We start from the raw sequence: 12259 nt of genomic DNA, 5'->3' as shown, positions 1-12259 counted from the left end.
TTGCTGCATGCAGTTGGTCTCCCTGTGGGTAAGACTAATGGTCATGCCAGGAGATGTTTTGCCAATTGGTCTGATGGTCCTTAAAGTCCCAATATAATATTTTTTATTTTGTTGGGAGAATGGGCACATGTGGTTATGAGAGTAGTAAGAATGGGGAGCTAGGAGAAAAATAACAACCTTATAACCCTCCCTTTGTTGCTGCTATTATACTTCTAATGAGAACCATTAGATGCTACTCATCCAGATGAAAACTAGCCACACATCAATTTCGTCACCCATTAAGTTGACACGTCTCATTTTACAGCTCGCCACATTGTAAATGCTAGAAATCTGTAAAAGATGTCAATTCTTTTTTTTTTCAGAACTTTTTTTTCAAATATGCTTATAAGCATGGGTAATATAATTTAAAAACCTGTAGTCAGGGGCACCTGGGTGGCTCAGTGGTTTAAGGCTCTGATTCTTGATTTTGGCTCAGGTCATGATCTTACAGTCATGAGATGGAGTTCAGTGTCAGAGCTCTGTGCTCAGTGGGACCCGGCTGGGATTCTCTCCCTCCCTCTCTCTCTTGCCCCTTCCCTGCTCCTTTCTCTCTTTCTCTCAAAATAATTACATAAACATTTTCAAAAAACCTATGTCCATTGGATATTAAAATTCAAATTCATGTGTTCTCTACATGTATCAGGTCTAGAACATGTTTTATTATGAATAGATAATGCAGTAAGAGCCCTCTTAGACTGAATTTGGTCAGTATTGCATTTCTAATGCTCTTTCCTTACTAGTTTTTGGTCTTAAATTTCTTCTTTTCTGACAAATTTGACCCTATTCAAATTTACTAATGAACCTAATTATTTTCCCATTGAATCAGAAAGATAGGTTCATTGCATTTTACAATCAAAAAAATATTTCCATGGGAAAATGTGTGAGATTTTAAATCTCCATAGTGTATATTCATGTACTTTCAAAACCCAATTCCTTTTGGCTTGCAATGTGAAAACTGGCTATTTGTGTTACATAATTTATCTGGGCAGGAATGCACACTGAGTAATAGCTATTATGTAGTTGATGACATCTAGGACCTGGGTCAGAGGATCTGAATTCCAGTCTTTTTCTGCCACATTTAGCTACATTAATTTGCATGATAACAGCCTCTTCACTCAATTTCCTTCTCTGTAAAAGATTAATAAATGCTAAAGTAACAGTAGCATGATAGTGATTTAAAAGGGCATATTACGATGATGTCATTCTGGAAATTTTAAGCACCCTAAACTCTAGCGGGAATTAAAGAAAAATAGATCTTTATGGTGGAACAATGGGCTAAAATTAAGAGATAATATTGCTGTATATTGAACTCAGTTGCTATCGTAGAGAATACTGAGTCTTCAATTAGCTGATTATATGAAACATACTTGGGGTTTTAGTTGACAACTGCATCCCTATAAGTGAAAAGCGTGATTTCATTGCTTAAAAAATCATGAAAGCTCATGTTGCATTGGTGGTCATATTGAAAACAGCAGAAATCATTATCTGAAGAACTGAGATGTTGCCAGAATCACTGCAGCAAACTTTTAAGTGATTAGATGTTTCCCTGCCTTTAATAGCACCCACTTTCCAATTTCTTTCACACCAGCACAAAAGGATATTTTGAAATTTTAACACGACACTTTCCATCTTAAAATCAGTCTGTGGCTGTCTATTGCTTTAGGCAAAAGTGTACAAATTCATCAGCATGACATACATTCCCCTGGGGTAAGACTGCTGTTAATCTCCTGGCCTCATCTGTGCCCACTCTCTCTGTTCCTCTCACCCTGGAGACACAAACTGAAACAAACTATCTTGTCACACCAGGGTGTCTCAGTTCCTCATGTCCTTACCCACTAGTGGATCCTCTGCCTGGATTTCTCCTCACCCTGTTCCAATCTTCACACTTGACTCAGTATCCTTGGAGTAATCCTTATTATCTTTCAAGATGCAATTTAAAAAAAATTTTTTAACATTTATTTATTTTTGAGACAGAGACAGAGCATGAACGGGGGAGGGGCAGAGAGAGAGGGAGACACAGAATCGGAAGCAGGCTCCAGGCTCTGAGCCATCAGCCCAGAGCACGACGCGGAGCTGGAACTCACGGACCGTGAGATCGTGACCTGAGCCGAAGTCGGACGCTTAACCGACTGAGCCACCCAGGAGCCCCTCAAGATGCAATTTAATCATCAATGTGCTTTAAGAACTACTTTGGGTTAAGTGAGCTCTCTTATGTTTATTTTTTTAAGGGGAAATGTTATTTATTTTTATTTTTCTGTGGTAAGAACACTTATCATGAGATTTACCCTCTTAACAAATTTTACAGTGCACAATACCATATTGTTAAGTATAGGCACTCTATTGTACAGTAGATCTCTGGAACTTATTCATTTAGAATGACTAAAACTTCACACCCACTGAACAGCAACTCCTCACTTCCCACACCCCCCAAAGCCCTGGCAACTACTATTGTATCCTCTACTGTGAGTTTGACTATTTTAGATACCTCCTATATGTGGAATCATACGGTATTTGTCTTTCTGTTATACCCTGTCCTAGGGTTTATAATACTTACAGATGTTTTTCTGACTGCTATTTTGCAAGCCGTCATGTCTATCTCATTTCTTATAACCCTAGAATCCAGCTCATTCCCCAGCACACTCACAGTGCTAAATAAATGTGAATGTGTATGCATTTTAAGATAAATGATGAATATATATCCGTATATGGATATGGATATACATGAATACATATGGAATGATATGGATATATATGGACAGGTATGAATATCCTTTGAGCAATAGTGGGCAGAATCAAAGAGTGTAAGTTGTATGGATAAATTGTACTGTAAATTTTCAAAAATAAAAAATAAAAGGATTGGATAGTCATCTAGAAGTTAAGTTGTAGAGGAGATTGCTTAATTGGATGAAAGATTAGATCGAGTAATATCCAAATAATAATTATAATAATGTAATAGCAGCGATAATTTTATTCATATGTTGCCTCCCACAACAACTGATGAGCCCTCGTTATATGCCAGACTCTATGCTAAGTGTTTTATATAGCTTTTCTCATTTACCAGCCAAAATATAAAAGGAAGCTCAGGCATATGAATTAATTTGCCCTTGTAACATGATTAAATGAGTGAAAAGAAATTCAAACTCAGTTTGATCTGAGTTCTAAGCTTTTGCTTTCCTACCTAGTTTGTTCCACATACTTCTTTGCTTCCTGCATTCCTGCAGCAGCTGAGAGGCCAAAACCTGAGGCCACAGTATATTGCCTAATAACAGCGTAATACAAGAAACATGGGCCAAGACCTAGGCTAGCATCAAGGGAACAGGAAAATTGAAAAAGCACCATGAAAATAAGATAGATTCCTAGAACCCAGAAATCTTGGGGAAGAGGAACAGGAGTTGAGGTTCATCTCCTTTCACCCTCTTTAAAACAACAACAACAATAACAACAAACCCTGAAGCTGTTATCTTTATACATTTCAGCAACAAAAAGCTTTCCTTGGATTCTCTCATCCCTTTGGTACCACCCCCAGCTCCACTCATTCTACCTATATTCTCCTGCCTAATTTTTTTTAACTAGCAACAAAGCTTTTCAGTTTACACTAGCACACAAAAGTTGGAGAGTTACACCTTAGTCCCAGAATGACCCTTGAATTTATTAAATTAATATCCAAAATATTTTTCATTTTTTTGTTTTTTTGTGGAAAGTAAAATGATGGCTGTACTGCACCTCATCATTTCCTGGATTTGTATAGAATATATTTGTTTTCCTATCTCGACTTTTAGCATGTAGCATAAATACAAGGAATTTGAGTTTGGGGCCAAACTTTGGAAATAGTAAGAAGGGAGTCCATTAAAATCTTTGTTCTTAAATCAGTAGACATAATGAAAATGAATATTCCAGATGCTTTTATAGCCACTCTAACAGTGGCAAGGAATAATATGCCTTGTGGATTGCAGATAAAGTCTATATAATTCAGCAACACTCAGTCCTAGATCTGATTATACAACCTTCCTCCAGGAATTCTGTTCTTCCCTTCCCCATCAGACACTCTTTGCCATTCCCAACTCTCCTTCATTTCTTTAAATGTTTATTTCTTTATTTTGAGAGAGAAAGAAATTGTGTGACCAGGGTAGGGGCAGAGAGAGGGAGAAAAAAATCCCAAGCAGGCTCCATGCTGTCAGCACAGAGCCTGATGCCTGGCTTAATCCCACCAACTGTGAAATCATGACCTGACCTGAAATCAAGAGTCAGACACTTAATGGACTGAGCCACCCAGGCACCATCCCCATCTCTCCTTTAAATTACTCCCCAATGCTTACCTCCATAATCAATTTGCTTTACCAGAGCAGATTTTGTTTTGTTCTGTTCTGTTTTAAAGATTTTATTTTTAAGCAACATTCACACCCAATGCAGAGCTAAACACAACACTTCAGATCAAGAATTGCATGCTCTACTGACTGAGTCTGCCAAGCACCCCTATCAGAGCAAAGTTACGTTATAGTGTGTTCTTATTATACTCCTCAATGTTTAACAACTTTCTTCAGTTTTATACTCCAAATTATATTGACTTCAATTCAAACTAAATTCCGTCTCATTCTGAGATGAATGAAAAAAAATACATTTTCTACTACTCAATAATTTGTAAATCTTATCATGGGTAATATTTCATTTTCTGTCAAAAAACTTTTTCATTAACAAAATGTGACTCACCAAATATCAAAATGATTTTCTTAAAGCATCTATAGCAGATTGCTTATAAGATTCTGTTTAATTTTTCCTTATCATGAGACACTGGTGTCAGAAGCATTATTTAGTTATTTTGGTGGTGTATGTGTTTATAAATATGTATGTTATATAAATACATAATATGTAATTAAATTATAGTTATTTAAGTATATAATACTATAATCCAGACCTATTTAAAGTATTTTTCTCTATCCATTATACTTTATACTTCTCAAAATGATACTTCCCATCCACAGATCAATCTTCTGGTGAACATCATCTTTCTTATTCACTCACATAATATTTGAAAAAATATGTATTTTATATACTATATATAAAATATATAATATATATGGTATGATATATAATATATATGATATGATAGAAAAATTTTAAAATATATATGAATTACAGTTATGTTTTAGCAACTACGGATGAAATGCAACCACTGGTATAAAGAATTCCAATTTGGGGCACCTGGGTGGCTCAGTCGGTTGAGCGGCCGACTTGGGCTCAGGTCATGATCTCGTGGTCCGTGAGTTCTAGCCCCGCATCAGGCTCTGTACTGACAGCTCGGAGCCTGGGGCCTGCTTTGGATTCTGTGTCTCCCTCTCTCTGACCCTCCCCCGTTCATGCTCTGTCTCTCCCTGTCTCAAAAATAAATAAACGTTAAAAAAAATTAAAAAAAAAAAAGAATTCCAATTTGATCTTACTACTGTCATTTAAAAAATTTTTTAAATGTTTATTTATTTTTGAGAGAGAGCGAGAGATAGACAGAAAGCAAGCAGGGAAGGGGCAGAGAGAGAGGGAGACACAGAATCTGAAACAGACTCCAGCACAGAGTCTGACAAGTGGCTCGAACTCACGAGCTGTGAGAGCATGACCTGAGTTGAAGTCAGACGCTTAACTGATTGAGCCACCCAGGCACCCCACTATTACTGTGATCTTTGTGTCACATAATAATGTTCTGCATTCAGTCCAAAAGTCAGCATCTCACATGATTTTTTTTTAGTTTTTGTGGCCCACAGTTCTAGCTAAGAACATCCAAAGATCATCTATAGATGCAAATAGAGCTAAGTGGGGAAACTGGGTTTTTAGGGAAATCTGTAACTGAAAGCAAAAGGTACTCTTTTTCCTAACAATGTAATATCTGTCTCAGTCAAACTTGCAATCTGACCAAGTAACTACAATAAAAGAGGACTGAGAGCCTCATTTTACCCGTGAAGTATCCTGGTGTACAAAGAGTAGCCTTCAGGCATACACTGTTATGGACAATGAAATATATAGTTCTGTGATATGATGTGCTCTCCTTCAGGTTCTGACCAAAAAAGCCAACATGAAAACGGGACCCCGTGAACTCAGGCTCTAATTCTGGAGAGCTTCACTTTTGTTGGGATTAAAATCATCAGAGAATAAAAGTCTGATGTAAAAATATTCTTTGACACCTTAGAATAACCCTAGAGGTTACTAAAGATAGCAATGTTGTATATACTTCAGAAGACTCATAATTCTGTCCCCCAAAGAATTTGGAACTTTTTTTTATATGGTAGATTTTAGTGCAGAATAAAGAAGAGAAAAATTTATTTTCTAATCTTTTAAAGATAGTTCTTAGGCGTGTATGTTACTGAAACCTGTTATTTAATACATTAAATGTAAATATATACCTAAGAATTTATACTATTTGTACTAATCAAATTACAGTAATCCAAAAATATTTTTGAATATTTTATAATATTTTAAAGATTCTGAGTATTTAAAGTATTAACATTTCTTCTTGAATTATTTCACTTAATAAACTTGAGGGTCCATTAGACATAAGGCACTGTAGAATGCCAGGAAAATAAATATATGACCACCTTCAAGGAATGTGTAGCCTATTCAAATAACTTATATGAAATTGTATTAAAGTAATTACTCATTTAGGGGCACCTGGGTGACTCAGACGGTTAAGCATCTGACTTCAGCTCAGGTCATGATCTTGTGGTTTGTGAGTTTGAGCCCTTGTCAGGCTCTGTGCTGACAGCTCAGAGCGTGGAGCCTGCCTCGGATTCTGTGTCTCCCTCTCCCCTGCGTGCGCTCTTCTCTCTCTCCCTCTCTCAAAAATAAATATTTTTTAAAAATTACTCATTTAAACTAGATATAGAGAAATAACATAATATTTTATTCTTTGTTCTTAACAGATAAAACTTTGTAAAGTCTACTTGCTGATTGTTGCTCTTTCCTAAAGGTCAAAGATTCATATTTCCAATCTTTCCCCTGTCTCCAAGTATGTTTGTCCACTAACTGTGAAAAGATGTGGAAATGAATTTCAAAAATGTTTCATCCTGTAATTATGCTCTTGAGGACAGTACAGACCTTTCACCCTTAGATGACTACACACATGCCCAGAATAGAGGCTGACATAAACCAGACCTTCCACTTCCCTTGAGCAGCAGCAGGATCTGTACCAAGGCTACCCCAAGTAGGCAACAGCCTTTCTTCTCTTTTTCGGTCACCCTCTTTCTTTCAGCCTCCAGATACTCTCTGATTGCAATGAGTTGCTTTTTAAACCACTGGAAGAATGTTATTTATAGACATAATTTACAGATATTTGGAAGTTCTAATTTTGGTTTCTCAACATTCTGAAGTAATTTGATAACAGGTGTTTTTTTTTCTTTAGGTAATCCAAAAGTCTCCAAATCCTTTTTCACCTAATGTAACTGTATTGAGCCCAGAGCCATCTGCCATAATTCTGAAGATGACAGAACGCATATCTTTTTTCTTGGTCACTCCTATCTCCCCTTCTGAACTCCTGGCTTGCTTTAATCACCACTACCTCATTGCTCACTGTTCATGGTGGGCACCATTCTTTCCCTGCACCAGCTAGTCCCAAGTGTGGACATAAATCACTCTGTAAGACTCCATTAACACACGGCTAGTGTGTGCATGAGACTATATGGAAAACTTGAAGATGATGGAGGAGAATCACAACACAGAACATAGATATCATGTTTCTTAAGTTTTTCATCCATTTGCATAAAATAACTCTCTTTTGTGTCTGTCACTCTCCTTAAGCACCGACCTGTTTGTCTGAATTGAAAGAGGCTCACTGCTTACCATTTTTCCTTCCCATCCTACTAACCAACAACATACAGAATAAACCCACATGCAACAAATCAAACAAACAAATAAACAAAACAAACAGACAGTCTTCTCTCTAAGATTAACACCAGTTACTTCACTACACGGGGAATTTATGTATTTTCTTAACTTCTCCCTATAGATGCTTCACTTCCTAGAACTGAAATGCCCACTTAAAAGCTTTCTCAGAAACGAGTTTTGTCACTACATAAGATGTAAGGAATTACACAGGCAACGCTGAGATTTCTTAAACATTTTTTCCTCCTCCTTTCACATGATGCTGCATTTCTCTATTGCAAAATCTCTGTCTCACTTTCTACCCAGGAGAAATATACCCTCCAAATAATATTTCTAAGGAATGGTAATCCTGTTCTCTGGGAAAGGACAGTAGCAAGCAAACCATCTGAAATAAAAGTGAGTCACTTGGAAGAGTCATTTCTCCCGATTGGAAGAAAGTGTTAAAACATGACACCAGGGAAACTCAAGCTTCATATTGGATTGAGAGTTTTGAGCACTTGAATTTTCTAAACTAAGCTAACAAATACACGAATTATCTACAGGCTCATTAATCTTTTGCCTTTGAGCCACGATTGAAAATAAGTCCTTGGCAATGATCTATCTGCTCCAATCTCTGCGTGCCAACTTCATCTCCCATCATTTCTAAGCCAAAATGATCTCCAGACCAAAAGGCAATACTTACCATCCAGGTCAAAGAGCTACAATCAATAGAAGCTACTCTGGGCTCCAAAATTCTTTCTCCTATCCCCGTATGTGCACACATTCTTCTAGTCTTCCTTCTTCCCATTTCTCCCATGAAAACTGTCCTCCTCTGTTTCCTAATGCATACTCTTAAGTTGGGGGAGGAAACCTGTGGGTAAAGGAGAACAGGAGGGAAGGCAGCAATGCTCACTGTCCTTTTCTCCCTAAGATGGAGATTTTTACCATACTTAACAACATTTTCCTGGCTCTAATAGGTTTACTTGACAACTTTGTAAAATTGCATTTCTAAGGCAGCTTATCACTGTTTTCTTATTTTATGTTCTTGAAACTTTCCAGAACCCTTAACCAAGGAGGTTTCGGTAAATGGAGTTAGCATTTGGGCCCTGCAAAGAGTCAGAGACAAAAATAACAGTAGTTACTCGGTCAACAATATTTATACAATACTTAACCGTCTGGGCCCACAAGATAAAGGACAGACTTTTAACTATTCATAACAGGATGAGGAGAACGGGGCTTGTAACAAGCTTTTTGGTTCTTGCCACTTGCAGAAATGCAGAGTTCTCAAAGAAGAACTCTATATTGAGTTTAACTTATTGACACACAAAGTATGCATCATGTAAATAATTACATAACTACATACTCCCCATAGTGTACCCACGCCCCCATTCTTCACATGGCCACATTATAAAAGGCAGAATTACAAGCTCCCTTTCCCCCTTTTTTTAAAGGAAGAAGTTAATAAAGTAATAAAAGTGAACTGAATAAGCCTGACTTATAGTTTGGAGATCATTGCAGAGATAACTCAATTTTTTTTAACTTCTGGAATGTGGGATTTAGGCCTTTTTGTTCCTGAAAGATATGAACTGTTTTTTTTTTTCATGAGAGCTACGTGGCATATCTTCATCCACAGATTCACTTTTGCCCTTGGACTCTTTCTCACCCTTCCCCTCCTTAGGGAGAGAGAGAGAGGGAGGAAAAAAAAGTACTGTTTTAGCCAACTGGCTTTATTAAAGCTTTCTCATCCATGAGGCATGAGAATATGTTTGTAGATCTGCTTCTTTTCTGATTGGCAGTGAGAAGTACAATTGCTCTTTAATTAGAACCTTGTGAGTCCCAGCGTATGGTTTAACCCAGGTGTTTAAATTTTTTTTTTTTTTCAACGTTTATTTATTTTTGGGACAGAGAGAGACAGAGCATGAACGGGGGAGGGGCAGAGAGAGAGGGAGACACAGAATCGGAAACAGGCTCCAGGCTCTGAGCCATCAGCCCAGAGCCTGACGCGGGGCTCGAACTCCCGGACCGCGAGATCGTGACCTGGCTGAAGTCGGACGCTTAACCGACTGCGCCACCCAGGCGCCCCTAACCCAGGTGTTTAACCCATCTCAATCCAAGTGCCAGTTGATGACATGGGTCAAATGACAGTTTCATTTAATTGTCAGAGACATTGTAGGGTTCAGTAAACACCACTGAGTTATTTTCTTTGTTGATATTAGAGCAGAGGACAGGCAAGTAATGGAAGGGGTATACTGGAAATCAGAGTAGACTTGGTCAGGAAATTAAATGCTAACCTTGATCCTGACAAAATTTGTCTGTATGAGTCTGAGTATATCCCTTAAGGTTACTGGAATTTGATTGTCTTATCTGTAAAAATAAGCAGTAATATTTCTCAAGTATTTCACTGCATAATTTATAACCTTCTCCCCAGGTCTCAAATACTGTGATTCTAATCAATTCATAAAAAGAGATTGAAGGACAGAAAGAGATATACTCTTATGTTACCAGTGGACTGGTTATTGCAAGATTTTATGGATTTGAAAAACCCAAATTTAGTTAACACCTTATCAGTAATGTTTTGATTTCATGACATTTTAATAAAAATGTTTGATACTATTGTCAAGGGATTTCCTAGCTAAAATATAATCAAGAGATGTCTCTGAAGACCATTTCTTTTCTTGTCCCAATTCCATCTCTTTGATCTTCTACAACTAACCAAAACTATCAATGTCGTTGACAAATTGAAAAAAAAACAGTTATAGTTAAACCTCATCGAAAATCACACGGTTGCCTTCCATCCCTAATATTTGGCTGTAAACAAAATCCAAAAGCAATAACTTTTATTTTTCTTTGCGTTAGTTCCTGTTCGTGTACAGAGAACATCAGGCAGTGATTCACATTACTGACACACAGCCAGCACAGCTGGATAGGCACAGAATGCGTTTCATAACAAGGACAAAGGAAAAAAGGGAGAAAAGTTTGTTTATTTAAAAAAACTATATAGCTTACTACTATAAAAGCAAGATGCAAACTTTTCTAAGAAAACAACTTAAAGGAAAAGCAAATTGTTTTGTGCTAATTAAAAATTACTTGAATAATTCTTAAATGTTTATTTTTAAGAGAGAGAGAGAGACAGTGTGAACAGGGGAGGGACAGAGAGAGAGAGAGAGAGAGAGAGAGAGAGAGAGAGACTGAATCTGAAGCAGGCTCCAGGCTCTGAGCTGTCAGCACAGAGACTGACGTGGGGCTCAAACTCAAAAACGGTGAGATCATGACCTGAGCCGAAGTCAGACACTTAACCAACTGAGCCACCCAGGTGCCCTTACTTTAATAACTTTTAATATGTAATATATTCCATCAAGGTAGGTATTACTTCTGGAAAACTCACCCTCTTTCACTAAGAAGAAGCAACAATTTATGAATATCATAAGTAAGGCTCTGGTGACAATTTAGAAATATAAACAATAAAATAAAAATACTCCATGATAATTTCAGAACTCTCTTGAAAGAAAAATAGGAGTAGGGACAGGTTTATATATGAGAAAAAAATAATATTGTGTCATCTCTTCAGAGATCTGATAAATGAACTCAGAAATATCTGCACTCCAGTTTTGAAAGGGTGAGTTAGTTGATACAGGACAGTGTCAAAGATGACACATTTTCACAGAATTGTCCATAGATAACATTTCCCAGGGCAAGTAAGTATAAATGACATTGTCACCCATGGTGTCTTCTGTCTATGCTGTATAGGAAGTTGAATTAAATTGTTGGCTGGACAGTTAAATTAAAAGTGATAGTTTACAACATGCCTATTACCACTAGTGATAGAAGTTCTCATAATTGTAAGAGGAAATATCACTTCTTCAGATTGTGCTTCAGATTTCTTGTGATTAAGAAATAAGTGCCTTGGCAAACCCACCATCTTGGCAGAGCTGGGGTGAGCTGGCAATGAGAAACCATGCGAGGGTGCCCAGTCTAGCCATATTCACCTTCATGTTTAGAAATTCAGTAAATAGTGATGCGGGTGTAGTGAGGGATAAGGTATATTATCTCAACAATTTTTGCAGAATTTCTATTAATTAGGATACTGTGTACAAATTCCTTGGAGGTATTTGGAAGTGGAAAGTAAGACCTTGAGGGCAAGAGAAAGTCTACCATGATCAAAGATAAAATGTAAAATGGTTCTGTCTCCCTAACTACATCATTGGGCCAAAGAAGTTCAAACACTTGGTCTGCAATCCATTCTTTTCCTTTGCAGGAAGTGGAGTAATACTTTTGGGGGTAAAATGGAGACAGGTCACCCAGTGTGTTGCCTTGTACACTGGACCTCTGATAAGGTTGCTGCATTTGTTCATAGATTATTACATTATTTTTGAAGCCTAAC

At 37.3% G+C, this 12259-nt stretch overlaps 1 long non-coding RNA gene across 5 annotated transcripts in view; it reads right to left on the bottom strand.

Annotated features, from left to right (window-relative positions):
• The window catches only part of LOC125172794 (uncharacterized), a 50621-nt gene extending 41830 nt beyond the window's left edge, over window positions 1-8791 (bottom strand). For all 5 annotated transcript variants that reach the window (XR_007154841.1, XR_007154839.1, XR_007154837.1 and 2 more), the window contains exon 1: window positions 8582-8791. This is a non-coding gene — a long non-coding RNA (uncharacterized LOC125172794). The remainder of the gene's footprint in view (window positions 1-8581) is intronic.
• Window positions 8792-12259: the final 3468 nt, after the last annotated feature.

This window comes from Prionailurus viverrinus, chromosome C1 (assembly GCF_022837055.1).
Source record: "Prionailurus viverrinus isolate Anna chromosome C1, UM_Priviv_1.0, whole genome shotgun sequence".
NCBI lineage: Eukaryota > Metazoa > Chordata > Mammalia > Carnivora > Felidae > Prionailurus > Prionailurus viverrinus.
Note: the sequence above shows the minus strand (reverse complement) of the source record. Positions and strands in the feature narration are given on the sequence as shown.